The following is a 15414-nucleotide window of genomic DNA, read 5'->3' as shown; positions in this document are numbered from 1 at the left end:
CTGGCTGTCCCACAGTTTAGGTTACTATCTCACGTTAGCTCCCTCAGATTGCCCTCGGGGCACTCGGGCCCGGTCCTTACCCTAGGCAATGCCGCCCGCTCCTCTCCGTTCAGCCCCCACTTGCTGGTGGCGGATGATGCGAGCGTCTGGGGTTCTTTGCTGGGAGTTGCTTTAGGCATGTAATCTGTGGATTTTATTTATTTTTTCCCTCCCAGTTACGTTGCCCTCCGAGATAAAAAATCCTCCCCCACACCCGCAGGTGAGAGGGTTTCCTGGTGCTTGGAAATTCCTCCTCTTTTATGACTCCCTCCCCAGGACAGGTCTCCGTCCCTAACTCTTTTGTCTCTCTTTTTATCTTTTATAATTTCTCCTACCTCTTTTGAAGATAATGCGCAGTTTTTGTGGAAGCCTGACGTCCTCAGCCAGCCTTCAGAAGTAGTTTTGTGAAGTTTGGTCAGCGTTCAGATGTTCTTTCGATAAATTTGTGGAGGAGAGAGTGGTCTCCCCGTCCTATTCCTCCGCCATCTTAGCCCCGCCCTTAATGTTTTCTTAAAACTGTTTTCTGGAAAGAACATTGGGCTCTACAATACTGAAGCTTGAACTAAAATCCTAGCCTGACCAGTCTTTCTGAGTTACTTACTATAAGCCACTTTATTTTTCTGGGCTAAAAATGCATTATCTCTGAGATGAAGGAGGTGGATTAGGTAACTTTTAAGGAACCTTTAAATTCTTAAAATTTTGTGATAATATACATTCCTCTCTGTGGCATATGTAACAAAGAGTGCCAGGATGATAAAGTTAATTCTAAGGCAAATGTAATAATATCAATAATGTTATTTCAGAAAAAACTGATGATAACTTTATTTGAAACCCTCAAGATCTGACCCCTGCCTCTTTTTCCCAATTTACGCACTATGTTCCAGCACCCCTTTTCTAGTCCTGGTACCTTTCATTCCTTCCTCTATGTCTGGTGTGTCTGTTTGGAAAGTAGTTCTTGTAGCTCTTCAAATGACCAACTCCTTACAGTTGAGGTCTTGATTCAAATGTCACCTCCACCAAAAGACCTTATGTGATCTTTCTGCCCAAATTAAAGCCCCTGCCCCCACCATCTCCAACCCTCTTTATCAGAACACCCTGTATATTTGCCCACCAGTAATTATCACTATTTCATTGTTTGGTTGTCCATTTCTCCCCACTAGAATAGAAAAATCTTTGGGACAAGCATTTTGTTTGTCTTGTGTACAATTGGAATGACACCTGGCATGGAAGAAGCACTCAATAACTGCTTTCTACATGAACAAATGAGTTAGTAAATGAAAAGATGCACGCTAAGAGAAAACATTTTAACTTTTAGAAGGGTTACAAAATTCTTACTCAAACTTTTCAGGGTTACATAGAAGCAGAACATAAACTTGATACTGTATGTTGTTTTTCACAATTTGAGAAGATAATAACCCAAACTAAGCCAGAGGAAGAATTAGTTTTCACTTTGGGCTGTGTTTTTCTATGGAAGGTCAATAGAGTTATATGCTGATCAATACCAAGATCATGTTTTAACTGACTAAGTGAAAACGCTTAAATTACTTAGCTTTTAATATTTGGAAACAAGCAAGTATCAAAATAAGTCTATTGATTTCCAAAGAATTGAAAATCACAAGGCCTAATAATAAAGTCATGAAATAGCTCGATGAAAATTTAATTACTGTAGAAAGGTTATATTAAGAATGAGTCATAGAAGTTTAAAGAAACCTTTTTAAAAAAAACAACACAATTCTTTAACTGAATCTGATGCCATAAAGTCCAAGATGCAGACAATTTTGAAGTTAACTCTCAATTTCCCACAGTAGACTTCAGAGTTATAGCAGAGAGGATACAACTTTTGGAACTTCATAAATCCTGTATCTGGCACTAGTAACTAAGGTTTTGAGCAATTCTTTTAATTTCTCTGGGCATCAGTTTTTAATTTGTAAGACAGGACTGGTAATTGCATTATTACTAATACTTATTTTGAAAATTCATGATAGTCTAAAGCACTAAACATGGGATTCAGCACACATGAGATAATAAACAACAGCTCAGCTGGACAATGAAAATGTACTGGCAGAATATGGAGAACATTGTGGAGATTGCTTAAAAAACTGAAAATAGAACTCCCATACAACCCAGCAATCCCACTGCTGGGCATACACACTGAGGAAACCAGAACTGAAAGAGACACATGTACCCCAGTGTTCATTGCAGCGCTGTTTACAACAGCCAGAACATGGAAGCAACCTAGATGTCCATCAGCATACAAAAAGGAATGGAGCCAAAGCAAAAACAACACCCAGTTGTGAATGGGACTGGTGATAGAAGCAAGATTTGATGCTGTAAAGAGCAATATTGCATAGGAACCTGGAATGTTAGGTCCATGAATCAGGGCAAGTTGAAAGTGGTCAAACAGGAGATGACAAGAGTGAACATTGACATTCTAGGAATCAGTGAACTAAGATGGACTGGAATGGGTGAAAGCTGTGGTATGTATACACAATGGAATGTTACTCAGCTATTAAAAAGAATGCATTTGAATCAGTTCTAATGAGGTAGATGAAACTGGAGCCTATTATACAGAGTGAAGTAAGTCAGAAAGAAAAACACCAATACAGTATACTAACACATATATATGGAATTTAGAAAGATAGTAACAATGACCCTATATGCGAGACAGCAAAAGAGACACAGATGTAAAGAACAGACTTTTGGACTCTGTGGGAGAAGGCGAGGGTAGGATGATTTGAGAGTATAGCATTGAATCATGTATATTATCATATGTGAAACAGATCACCAGTCCAGGTTCGATGCATGAGACAGGATGCTCAGGGCTGGTGCACTGGGATGACCCTGAGAGATGGGATGGGGAGGGAGGTTCAGGATGAGGAACACATGTACAACCATGGCTGATTCATGTCAATGTATGGCAAAAACCACTATAATATTGTAAAGTAATTAGCCTCCAATTAAAATAAATAAATTTAAAAAAGAAAGAAAATGCACTGGTAGAGTAAGGCACAGTGCTCAGGAGTACTGTGTGAGAGGGGAAAAAGGGCAGAACTACCTCCACAAGCCCATTTCCTTCTCAAGAAACTGGATATGAACACTTTCTTTGTAAAACATGAAATCTGTATGGTTGAGAACTGATTGAAATATTTTGAAAGTAAGCCACTTTTCCCCTAGAAAGAAAATGACAAACAGCTCTAGGAGGTAAATCTTCTCACCATATTTTTTAAAAAAGAATCTGCATTCATAATGAACATTAACACAAAATTATATTCTTCTATGCTACTTTTTGGCCATGACAAGCAGTTTGCAGGATCTCAGTTTCCCAATCAGGGATCAAACCAGAAGACATAGCAGTGAAAGCCTGGAGTTCTAACCAATATGCCACCAAGGAACTCCCTTTGCCATTATTTTCAATGTCATATGAACTAATCTTTACTTTTAAAAGTTACTTAATTATTTGTTTGGCTGTGCTGGGTTATAGTCACAGCACATAGGATCTTCATTGCTGTGTGTGGGATCTTTTAGTTGTGTCATGTGGGATCTCTAGTTGAGGCACGCAAACTCTTAGTTGTGGCCTGTGGCATATCTAGTTCCCTGATCAGGGATCAAACCCAGGCCCCCTGCATTGGGAGTGTAGAGTCTTAGCCACTGCACTACCAGGGAAGTCCGTGAACTTATTTTTAAAAGGCTATAAATAAACTATCATGCAGAATACATGAAATGATGCATATTAGGCACTTATAAGATGGTCAATAAATATTTATTTTGGATCTAGCATGCTCATGATTCTATAAAAATAAAAAGGCAATACAATCACTGGCCCATTCATTCATTCACTCAACAAATATTTACGTAGTACCTAATGTTGAAGACATGAAGCTTATTTCCTCCGGGGATAAAGTGGCTGTGGCATTATTAGTTTTATACCAATATACACAAAGTTCATGTTTAAAGGGAGAGAAAGGCTGTCTTGAAGAGGTGACATGAGCTGAAATCTATAAATTAGGATTCAACTGGAGAAAGGTATGAGTCAAACGTGGGAAAAGACACTCCAAACAGAGGTAATTGCAAATGCTGAGATCTTATGGCAATAAGGAAGGTGACATCTCCCAAGAACTGAAAGAAAGCCAATGTGGCCAGAGAGCATAGGGTATTGTGCTGACAGAAAAAGAGAGGTAGGCAAGGGCCAAAACTTGTAGAGCCTTTTAGACTTTGTTTAGCATTACAGCCTTTGTCTTAAAATCAATGAGAATTCACTGAGGAGATTCAAGAAAGCAGTGGCATGCTTTGATCTGCATTTTGGAAGATTATTTTAACCTGAGGTGTTGAGAACAGATTGGGGTAGATCATTAGATAGGCATACATAGATGACAGGTAAGAGACTGTTTTAATAGGTCAGATGAGAGGTGATATTTAGCTTGGGCTAATTCAGTGGCAATAGTGATGGATGGAGTCCAAAATTTTTATGAGGTAAAACTTTCAGGGCTTGTTGATGGAGAAAATACACGGAAAGGCATAGTTAGGGATGGCAGAGAAATAAGGGACAGGAAACTGTCCAAGTCTCTCTCGGGTTTTTGACCAGCACAAGTGGATGTTATTGCTGTTTAGACATTAAGCTGTATCTGACTCTTTTGCAACCCTGTGGACTGTAGCCCACCAGGCTCCTCTGTTCATGGGATTTCCCAGGCAAGAATACTGAAGTGGGTTGCCATGCCCTACTCCAGGAGATCTTCCTGACCCAGGGATTGAACCTGCATCTCCTGTATTGGCAGGTGGGTTCTTTACCACAGCCACTAAGGAAGCCTACACAAGTGAATAGGGTGAAGCTATAATTCACAAGAAGAAATTTTCCTTGGAAGAAAAGCTATGGCAAACCTAGACAGCATATTAAAAAGCAGAGACATTACTTTGCCAACAAAGGTCCATCTAGTCAAAGCTATGGTTTTTCCAGTATCCATGTATGGATGTGAGAGTTGTACCATAAAGAAGGCTGAACACTGAAGAATTGATGCTTTTGAACTGTGGTGTTGAAAAAGACTCTTGAGAGTCCCTTGGACAGCAAGGAGATCAAACCAGTCAATCCTAAAGGAAATCAACCCTGAATATTCATTGGAAGGACTGATGCTGAAGCTGAAGTTCCAACACTCAGCACATGATGTGAAGAGCTACCTCATAAGAAAAGACCCTGATGCTGGGAAAGATTGAAGGCAGGAGGAGAAGGGGACAACAGAGAACGAGATGGTTGGATGGCACCACTGACTCGGTGGACATGAGTTTGAGCAAGCTCCAGTAGATGGTGAAGGACAGGGAAGCCTGGCATGCTGCAGTCCATGGGGTCACAAAGAATCGGACATGACTGAGTGACAGAACAACAACAACAAATAATTCACTGAAGTACAAAATACTGGAAGATGGTCAGGTCTTGAGGCTGATGTCTGGGCAGGTGAGAAGATCACAATTTTGTTAACTTGACTTCGAGCTGCCTTAGAGATATCCAAGAAGGCAGGAGGGTCTAGAGTATGTAAGAGAGATGTAGGCTGGAAATAGAAAGTTGAGGGTTATTGGTGACCTTTAATGTTATAGGTGAGATTTTCTAGAAAGAAAAAATAAAAAGGAAAAGAGATCTAAACTAAGCCTTAAAAAAAATTCTAAGTTCAGAATATCCAGGTAGAAGATGATGGACCTGAAAATGAGTATTAAAAGGAATGGCAAGAGAAGAAGGAAGAAAATCAGACCAGAATTTATTAAAGAATTCAGTGGAATAGAATCTTTTAAGAAAGAAGGAGTCAAGGATATCCAATGCATAACCACATACATATACAAAAATACAAACTGTTGAAAGGTTTTTCTGAGGGATTAAGGTAGGAATAGCAATATTAAGAATAACAAATTAGACTTCTGCTTCTGATCATGATGGAGTATCAGAGACCAAGCTTACCCTTCCACTGAAACAACTAGAAAACCGCACAAAATTTATGAAACCCATGTGAAAACATAGAAACACATTCGAGAACAGTGTTCATGATCGCTGAGAAAAGAGAAACAAGCTGAATGAGCATCATGATTTCCCTGGCTTTCAGCCTGCAGGTATATTCTAGACCATGCAATAAGGAGGAATGGTTCTCAAGCATTAGTAAATTTGAAGAATCAGAGATCAGCCATCAGGGAAGCTAAGGTATCCAGAAGCTTGTGGAGTAGAGTTCCATAAAAGAAGGGAGCTATGCAGAAAGTCAGCTCCGTAAATCTGAATATGGTTCTTCTTGAGTCTTTGCTGAATTCTAAGAGGTGTGTGTAGAGGAGAAAACAGTCAAAATCTAAGCAAACTTAGAATGGGAAGATGTAAGATGAGCAGTTACTAGAGTTCACAGAGGGATGGGAGATGTTCAACTTCTTACCACTTGAGTAAGAAGTCTTTGTTAATTACCCTGGGCATTCAGTAGTGACCCCAGGAGGTTATACCTCAGCAGCAAGACTAACTTTTGTTTATAGTGAAGGCTACTCAGCACTCATCCTACCAAAGCTTAAGACAACCCTTGGTCTGATCCACGAGTCTTAACTGCCTACCAAACAAGACCCAGCACTAATTTTAAGACAGAAAAATCAAGATGTTCAACAATGTAACATTTAAATGTCCATTATCTGCTCAGAAAGCTCTAGACATACCAAGAAGCAGAAATACACTGACTGATAAACAGAATAAAAATCAACAAATGGAAACAGATACAGAAATGATAGAGATGATAGGATTCGTACTAAAAAACTTGAAAAAACCTCTAATAAATTCTATAAATAGACTCAAGGGTTTAGAAGAAAATACAAACATAAGAGGAGAGACACAAATAAAAATGATCATAGACTATTTGTCAGGAACTACAAGTCATGAGGAAATGACACAAGATCTGTACAGTGCTAAATGAAAAACAAAAGTTGTTGGGGCTTCCCTAGTGGCTCAATGGTAAAGTGTCTGCTTGCCAATGCAGGAGACATGAGTTCAGTCCCTGATCTGGGAGGATCCTATACGCTGAGGAGCAACTAAGCCCATGTGCCACAACTATTGAGTCTGTGCTCCAGAGTCTGGGAGCCACAGCTACTGAGCCATGTACCATGACTACTGAAGCCTGAGTGCCCTAGGGCCCATACCCCACAACAAGAGAAGCCACCACAACGGGAAGCCTACACACCACAACTAGAGAGTAGCCCTCACTCACCACGACTAGAGAAAAGCCTACACAGCAATGAAAACCCAGCACGTTTCATCTCATGCTTGTGCTCAAATAAATAAAATTATTTAAAAGAAAGTTTTAAAGGCTGTCAATGTAGAATTCTACAAACTCAGCGGAAACAGCTTTCAACAACAAAGGCAAAACAAAGAATTTTTCAGACAAATAAAAGCTAAAAAATCTTGTTGCCAGGAGACCTGCACCACACGAAATGTTAAATAAAGTTCTCCAGGTGGAAAAAAATGATACCAGATGAAAAATATATGTAGTGGTATTTATATCATAAGTGGATAAAAAAGAAATTATAACAATGAAAAATGATAGGAGGTGGCAAATGAAAATATTGTGTGATAATGGTTATGCATAATGGGTAAACTACTAAAATACTATTAAAGATAGACTAGGATGAGTTAAATATAAGTCCTAGAGGTACTATTAAAAAATAAAACCAATAATCTCTTGGTAGAGATGAAAATAGAATAATAAAAGCTACTCAATCCAAAAGAGAAGAAAAAAAAGTAGAGAAAATGGAAAAAAAAATGGATGCTGTAACAAAAGGAAAATAGCAAGACGGTAGGCTTAAACCCAATCATATTAATAAGTATATTAAAATAAATGACCTAGGGGACTTCTCTGGTGGTCCAATGGTTAAGACTCTGCACTTCCACTGCAGAGAGCATGGATTTGGTCCCCAGTTGGGGAACTAAGATCTCATATGCTGTGTGGCACAGCCAAAAAATAAAAATAAAGGTAAATGATCTAAACACTGCAATTAAAAGACAGAGATTATCAAACTGGTAGAGTTTATTTTAAAAAGACCAACTATATGCTACCTCAAAATATACTTTAAAAATATAGACAAACATAGGATAAAAGTATAAGGATGGCAAAATATATATCCATGAAAAGTAAATATAAGAAATCTGGAGTGATATAATAATATCAGAGAAGGAAGATATTGGCATAAGATATATTACCAGAGATTAGGGGGACTTTTCATAATGATAAAGGGTTTGATTCATCAAGAAGAGATATTAAGTCTAAAAATGTTTACATCCAGTAACTGAATTGCATAGTACATGAAACAAAAGCAGGAATTTTTAATTGAAAGAATAAATAGATAAACTCTCAGTTATAGCTAGATAATTTAAGACTCTTTTCCAAATAATTAATAGAAAGTAGATAGAAAATCAGTAAGAATATAAAATATGTATATAACACTATCACCCAACTTGACCTAATTAACATCTGGAGAACATTCAGACAACAGCAACATATATGTTCATTACAAGTGCGAATGAAATACTATCCAGGGTAGACCATATTCTGGGTTTCAAAACAAGTCTCAAAACTTAATAGGGTTTAAGATTTTATAGAGTGTGTTCTCCGAACAGAATGAAATTTTGAACAGAATTAAATTAGAGATCAGTATCAGATAAAAGCTGAAAAATCCCTCAATATTTGGAAGTTAGCATACTTTAAAAAACAAGTTTAACAAATTATTTGAACAGATGCTTTACAAAAGACATAGACATGTCCAATAAATACATGAAAAAAAAGTTCAATATCTTTAGTTATCAGGGAAATGCAAATTTAAACCATAATAAAATACCACAACACACACATTAGAATGGCTAAACTCCAAAACACAGTTGACTCTTGAACAACCCAAGGGTTAGGGGCACCAACCATCTGTTGAAATCTGCATGTAAAAATCTGAAATCAGCAGTTGAAAATCTGCATGTAACTTAGAGTTGACCCTGGAAGGTCCTGCATCTGTGGAGTCAACCAACTGCAGGTAGCATAGTCCTGTGATATATACAGTTGAAAAAAATTTACTTATAAATGGATCCTTGCAGTTCAAACACCTGCTGTTCAATGGTCAACTGTATTGACAATACCAAGTGTTGGCAAACTTGTAGAGCAATTGGAACTTCACGCATTGCTTTCAGGGCTATAAAACAGTATAGCTACTTTAGAAAACTGGCAGTTTCTTAAATAGCTAAACACAAAACTACCATAGGGCCCAGCAAGTCCAAGAGAAACAAAACACATAAAGACTTGTACACAAACGTTCATTGCAGCTTACTCAAAAACTGAAACAACTCAAATGTCCATCAACAGGTAAATGGATTAAAACTTGTAGTATATACAGATAATAAAAAATCCTACTCAATAAAAAGGAATGAATGATGATACACACAGTATGGCTGAGTCTCAAATCACTCTGCTGAGGCAAGAAGTCAGAAAAGACTACATACTGTATGATTTCATTTATGTGAAATTAATCTAAAATAACAAAAAGTAGATCAATAGTTGCCTGGGAAGGGGTGGTGAGGGAAATTGTTGAAGTGATGAAAATGATTCTGTTGATACTTAGGTAGGTGATTGATTTGTCAAAACTCGTCACACTGTACTTATATAGGTACTTTTTAATGTAAATATGTCAATAAAGTTTATTTTAAAATAACACTCCACATTTCCATCCTAATGTTCAATATTAAGAGAAAATATGAAACAGGAGAAAAGATAAACTTTCATCAGAAAACTAGATAATGTTCAAGTTAGAAACTCAATTCTAAATCTTTCATGAATATATTGCGTTTAAGTGTAGACTCTAGAAGAAGGATACCAAAGTTAAAATCCCAGCTCTGACATTTGGTAGCTGAGCAGTTCTGGACAAGTTAAGTGACTATCTATGCCATAATTTACTATAAACTGGATGATAATTGACCTTCCCAGGAGGCACTAGTGTTAAAGAACCCACTTGCCAATGCAGGAGATGAGGATTCGATCTGTGGGTCATGAAGATCTCCTGGAGGGGGGCATGGCAACTCACTCTAGTATTCTTGCCTGGAGAGTCCCATGGACAGAGGAGCCTGGTGAGCTACAGTCCATGGGCTTGCAAAGAGTCAAATATGACTGAAGCAACTTAGCACCATGTAGGATGATGTGCATACCTACCTCATATCGTTCTTAAAGAGACTAAATGAAATAATATATATGAAGTGCTTACAACTGTGTCAGGCACACAGTAAATGATATGTTTTAGCTATTATTGTGCAAATTAAAACTATAGACTTATTCCAGGATGCTCATATTGGGAAGGCAATGGCAACCCACTCCAGTACTCTTGCCTGGAAAATCCCATGGACGGAGGGGCCTGGTGGGCTGCAGTCCATGGAGTTGCTGAGAGTCAGACACGACTGAGCGACTTCACTTTCACTTTTCACTTTCATGCATTGGAGAAGGAAATGGCAACCCACTCCAGTGTTCTTGCCTGGAGAATCCCAGGGACAAGGGAGCCTGGTGGGCTGCCATCTATGAGGTCGCACAGAGTCGGATACGACTGAAACGACTTAGCAGCAGCAGCAGGATGCTCATATGAGTTGTTTTTATCTGATGGCTGTTTAGTAGTCTATTAAAAAATAAATCCAACACACTTTACAATGAAAATCACCCCCTATATGCTATAAAGGGAGACAGACCAAGATTTCATGGAAAGAGAGCCTGAAAGAGAATCTGCAGTATCATTATAATCTAGAGGTGAGTCCCAAGTCTGGAAAACTAGGGCAATTTTCAACATCTCTTTTATGGGTCTTTGTAAAAATGAGATTTTCATTTCTAGAGCTGTCAATTCACCAAATTGAACTATGAAAATTTAAATAAATGCACAGTACATAAGAAGCAAAATTAAGAGATTCCCAGAGCTAATTATATTAACTATAACATTTCTAAACTATCACACCAAAAAATATAAAGTAAATTAGAAGCATCTAATTAAAATGTTGCAAAATAAGCTCAGATTTAGTTGCCTTATATATCCTGAGAGATCTGTTGAACAGAAAAATTTCCTTCTTTTTATGGATAAATAATATTTCATATTTTATACATATACCTTAGCTTCTTTATTCATTCTTTGAAGGATACACACTTAGGCTGTTCCCATGTCTTGTCTATTGTAAATAATGCTGCAATGAAATTGGAGAGTAGATATTTTTTTCAAGATAGTGATTTTGTTTTCTTCAGATATATACCTAGAAGTGAAATTGCTAGATCATATGGCAGTTCTGTTTTTAATTTCTTGAGGAGCCTCCATACTGCTTTTCATAACTTACATCCCCATCAACAGTGTACAGGAGAAGGCAATGGCACCCCACTCCGGTACTCTTGGCTGGAGAATCCCATGGACTGAGGAGCCTGGTGGGCTGCAGTCCATGGGGTCGCTACGAGTCGGACACGACTGAGCAATTTCACTTTCACTTTCCACTTTCTTGCATTGGAGAAGGAAATGGCAACCCACTCCTGTGTTCTTGCCTGGAGAATCCCAGGGACGGGGGAGCCTGGTGGGCTGCCGTCTATGCCGTCGCACAGAGTCGGACACAACTGAAGCGACTTAGCAGCAGCAGCAGCAGCAGCAACAGTGTACAAGAGTCCTATTTTCCCCCACACCCTGCCAGCATTTGTTCGCTGTTGTCATTTTGATGATGGCCATTCTAATAGTTGTAAGGTAATAGCTCATTCTACTTTTGATTTGTATTTTTACTGTGATTAGTGATGTTGATCATCTTTTCCTGTACCTGTTGGCCAAGTGAATGTCTTTCTTTGAAAAATGTCTATTCAGTTCCTCTGCCTATTTTTTAATCAGATGATTTGGGTTTTTTTGTTATTGAATTATATATCAATTTCTTACATAATTATGTAATATCTGACTTTTTCTTGTATGTTAGTATTTAAAATAAAAATATTCTGAAGGTGGTTTATTAAAAGGCAAATTCTTTGCTATGTGACATCCTATGGCTTGGGAATTTTAATCCCTTCTTTTGATAAAGTTCTTTTGATATGTAGTTGATATTGTTCTTTTTCAGCTTCAAACACAACACCTGTGATCTGAAAAAATATATGTACTAAGTATAACTTTTTTTCAATACTGTTTACTATCATGCTTTCTTTCCATCCTAGAAGAGTATGAGAAAGAGTAAAATATTTGTTGATTTATTCAGGTTCAATCTCCCCCATGTTCACTGATCATGTGCAATATAATTTTCTAAACAGTATAGAATTTTGGCTTCTTTCTAGTAAAAATCTTTTCTTATGGTTTTATTTTTACATGACATTTGTTACATTTGAGTTACAGAATATTAGACATGTGACTTCTTAATCAAAATGAATAAGCACCACCTTAAAAAAAACTCATAGGGTTAACTATTGAGGTGGAAAGTATACTTTGCATCAAATTGGAATCTTGTTAGGATCTGACTGCCTTTTTCTTATTAAAAGAGCTGTTACACATTAAAAACCTGCTTTGATGGAGAACAGGAAAAAATACCCCATTATCAAAAACAAAGACTTGTTAAAGGTAGTATTGAAAATAAATAATTGGCTTTTGTTCATGAATGGCTAAATCTGTTTTGTGGTTTGAAAGAGTTAAGAACAGATTGCTTCTCTTACATTGTTAGCAAAGAAATGTTTTCATCAATTAACATTCTTTGCTAAGAACAGGTTTTTTTTTTTTTCCAGTGCTTTTTCTCAAATAGAGTATTATATAAATAGGCCTGCCCAGAGGACAATTCCTGGGCTTTTTTCTTTGATGTCTTAGAGTATAATAATTATGGCATGCCTGTTCTGAATTATGGCAGAAAACAAAAAATCACATTTCAAACAGATAATTTACTTGAAGAAAATGTTGCCACAGGTAGCCATTCCTACTAATTAAATGAAAGGCACGTCACCCACAAATCACGGCAGTCTTCCTCTTCATCATGCTTTTGCCTAACATTTGCATCCCAGAAGGATGAAAGTAGGGAACAAAGAGTTGTAAAAGAACTGTTAGAACTATTAGAACACACCATTCTACTCATCCTGCCTCAGTATTACCCTTCCCTCTTCCACCCTGTGCTGAAATGATTATCGTTTTATGAGGGTCGGGTGCAATAATTGGCAACATTTAAGCAGCAGTTTCTCCTAGCCAGGCTCTATCCTAGGTGCTTCATCTATTTTGATTCATTTAATCCTCACAATGTGTGTGTTAGTCACTCAGTCGTGTCCGACTCTTTGCAACCCCATGGAGTAGCCCCCCAGGATTCTCTGTCCATGGAATTCTCAAGGCAAGAATACTGGAGTGGGTAGTCATTCCTTTCTCCAGGGAATCTTCCCGATCCAGGGATCGAACCCAGGTCTCCCACATTGCAGGCATGTTCTTTACTGTCTGAACCACCAGGGATGTCCAGTCATCACAATAATGTTTGGTAACACAGTTGTTCCTATGTTGCAGAGTAGGAACCTAAGGTCAAAGATCATATAGCTGCTGCATGGCAGAGACTAGATGCACACCCAGGCAGTCTGGCTCTAGAGCCCATGGACCTAACTGCTCTATTCTATTCCTCCTTAGGGAATAGAACAGAACTCCTCAACACACAGAGCAGGGAACCTCCATGCCTTTTTTTTTTTTTTTTTTTTAGTAAACAGCTGCTCCCTTGATAGGATAAGAGTAAGGTCCCAGAGGGAAAGAAAGGGAGGCAAGATAGAAGTGGGAGCTAAGGGAAGAGATGGATCTTGAACAGGGAAAAAGAAAGGAGTTTATTCAAAACAGTTTATGGAAAAATGAAAACAAACAGGGTTGTGGAAATAAATTTAAGGGCTACAACAAAGTGAGAAAAATTTTTGGTAAATTTCTTTCAAAGAAAGCAAGGCCACAATTTAGAATGAGATCATGCAGTATGTCATTTTATACATGAATTAACATAAGCCTGGAAAAGATTTTAGTCTGACTGATAGATTTTACAGATCGGTAAACACAGAGCCAGGGAGATTAAACACTTTATCCAAGACGTAAAGAAGCAGGGAGCATAGGCAAGGCTAGATCCCCAACCAGATCTCCTGACTTTGAGCTCAGCACCCTTCCAACAACTGTATCAAACACAATTCATCAGCTTTCAAAACACAGAAATGGTGGTCAAGAGGTTTTGACTCAATTTCAAGAATATAAAAAATAATTACAGCGTATACATATTGGAGATTCAATGCAAAAATCCCTAAAGTTATCTTCTCAATAGTCAAATAATATTGCAGGAGAGTAGCACTGATAAAGCAGTTTTTTATAAACTGCAAGAAAGAAACGGAGAAGGCAATGGCACCCCACTCCAGTACTCTTGCCTGGAAAATCCCATGGACGGAGGAGCCTGGTGGGCTACAGTCCATGGGCTCGCTAAGAGTCGGACACGACTGAGCAACTTCACTTTCACTTTTCCCTTTCATGCACTGGAGAAGGAAATGGCAACCCACTCCAGTATTCTTGCCTGGAGAATCCCAGGGACGGCGGAGCCTGGCGGGCTGCCGTCTATGGGGTCGCACAGGGTCGGACATGACTGACGCGACTTAGCAGCAGCAGCAGCAAGAAAGAAAACTCTTTATATAAATGCAAAATTTTCCCCTAATATTCTTTCCCTATAAACATTTTAAATTGATATTATCTTAGTTTGGAAAAATTAGGCACATACAAATAATACGTAGCAAACACAGTAAAATATCTAAATCATACTGACTTTATTAGAGAGACTGAATTCAAGAGACTTGGGTTAGGAGTTGTACAGCCAGGTGTTTTGTTTTGTTTTGTTTTTTAGTATGTATTTACTTATTTGACTGCACTGGGTCTTAGTTGGGGCACTTGAGATCTTTAGTTGCAACATGTGGGATTTTTAGCTGCAGCATGTGGGATCTAGTTCCCTGAGCATGCACGTATGCTCAGTCGCTTCAGTTATATCCAACTCTTGGCAACCCTTAGCCTTCCAGGCTCCTCTGTCTATGGGATTCTCCAGGCAAGAATACTTGTTCCCTGATCAGAGAATCAAATCTGGGCCCCTTACATTGGGATCTTAGAGTTTTAGCTACTGGACCACTAGGGAAGTCCCTGTACAGCCAATATTAATGCTGGTTTGTAACCTCTAAAGTTCTTCTCAGCTTGAAAATTCTATAAGTTTAGAAAACTGACACTTGAAATAAAGAGTGGATTAAAATATTAAATTTAAGTGTATTTGACCAATTACACCACCTAACATAAGGCTATAAGAAAATTATAGTGGCTACAAAAAATGGAGATGTATAAATGATTATGGTATCTATAATATTTCAGACTATCTTAATTGAAAAAGAAATT

The 15414-nt window shown here is 38.0% G+C and overlaps 1 protein-coding gene across 17 annotated transcripts in view; it reads right to left on the bottom strand.

Annotated features, from left to right (window-relative positions):
- Window positions 1–15414, bottom strand: part of CCDC148 (coiled-coil domain containing 148) — a 330637-nt gene that overhangs the window by 303604 nt on the left and 11619 nt on the right. The window contains exon 1 of one of the 17 annotated variants that reach the window (XM_081582921.1): window positions 375–540. The exons of the other annotated variants lie outside the window; for them this stretch is intronic. The gene's annotated coding sequence lies outside the window, so the exon portion shown is untranslated. Of the gene's footprint in view, window positions 1–374; window positions 541–15414 lie in introns of those variants that run through there. 17 annotated transcript variants of the gene reach the window in all.

Source organism: Giraffa tippelskirchi, chromosome 3 (assembly GCF_054371585.1).
Source record: "Giraffa tippelskirchi isolate mGirTip1 chromosome 3, T2T-mGirTip1v1.2.pri, whole genome shotgun sequence".
Taxonomy (NCBI): Eukaryota; Metazoa; Chordata; class Mammalia; order Artiodactyla; family Giraffidae; genus Giraffa; species Giraffa tippelskirchi.
Note: the sequence above shows the minus strand (reverse complement) of the source record. Positions and strands in the feature narration are given on the sequence as shown.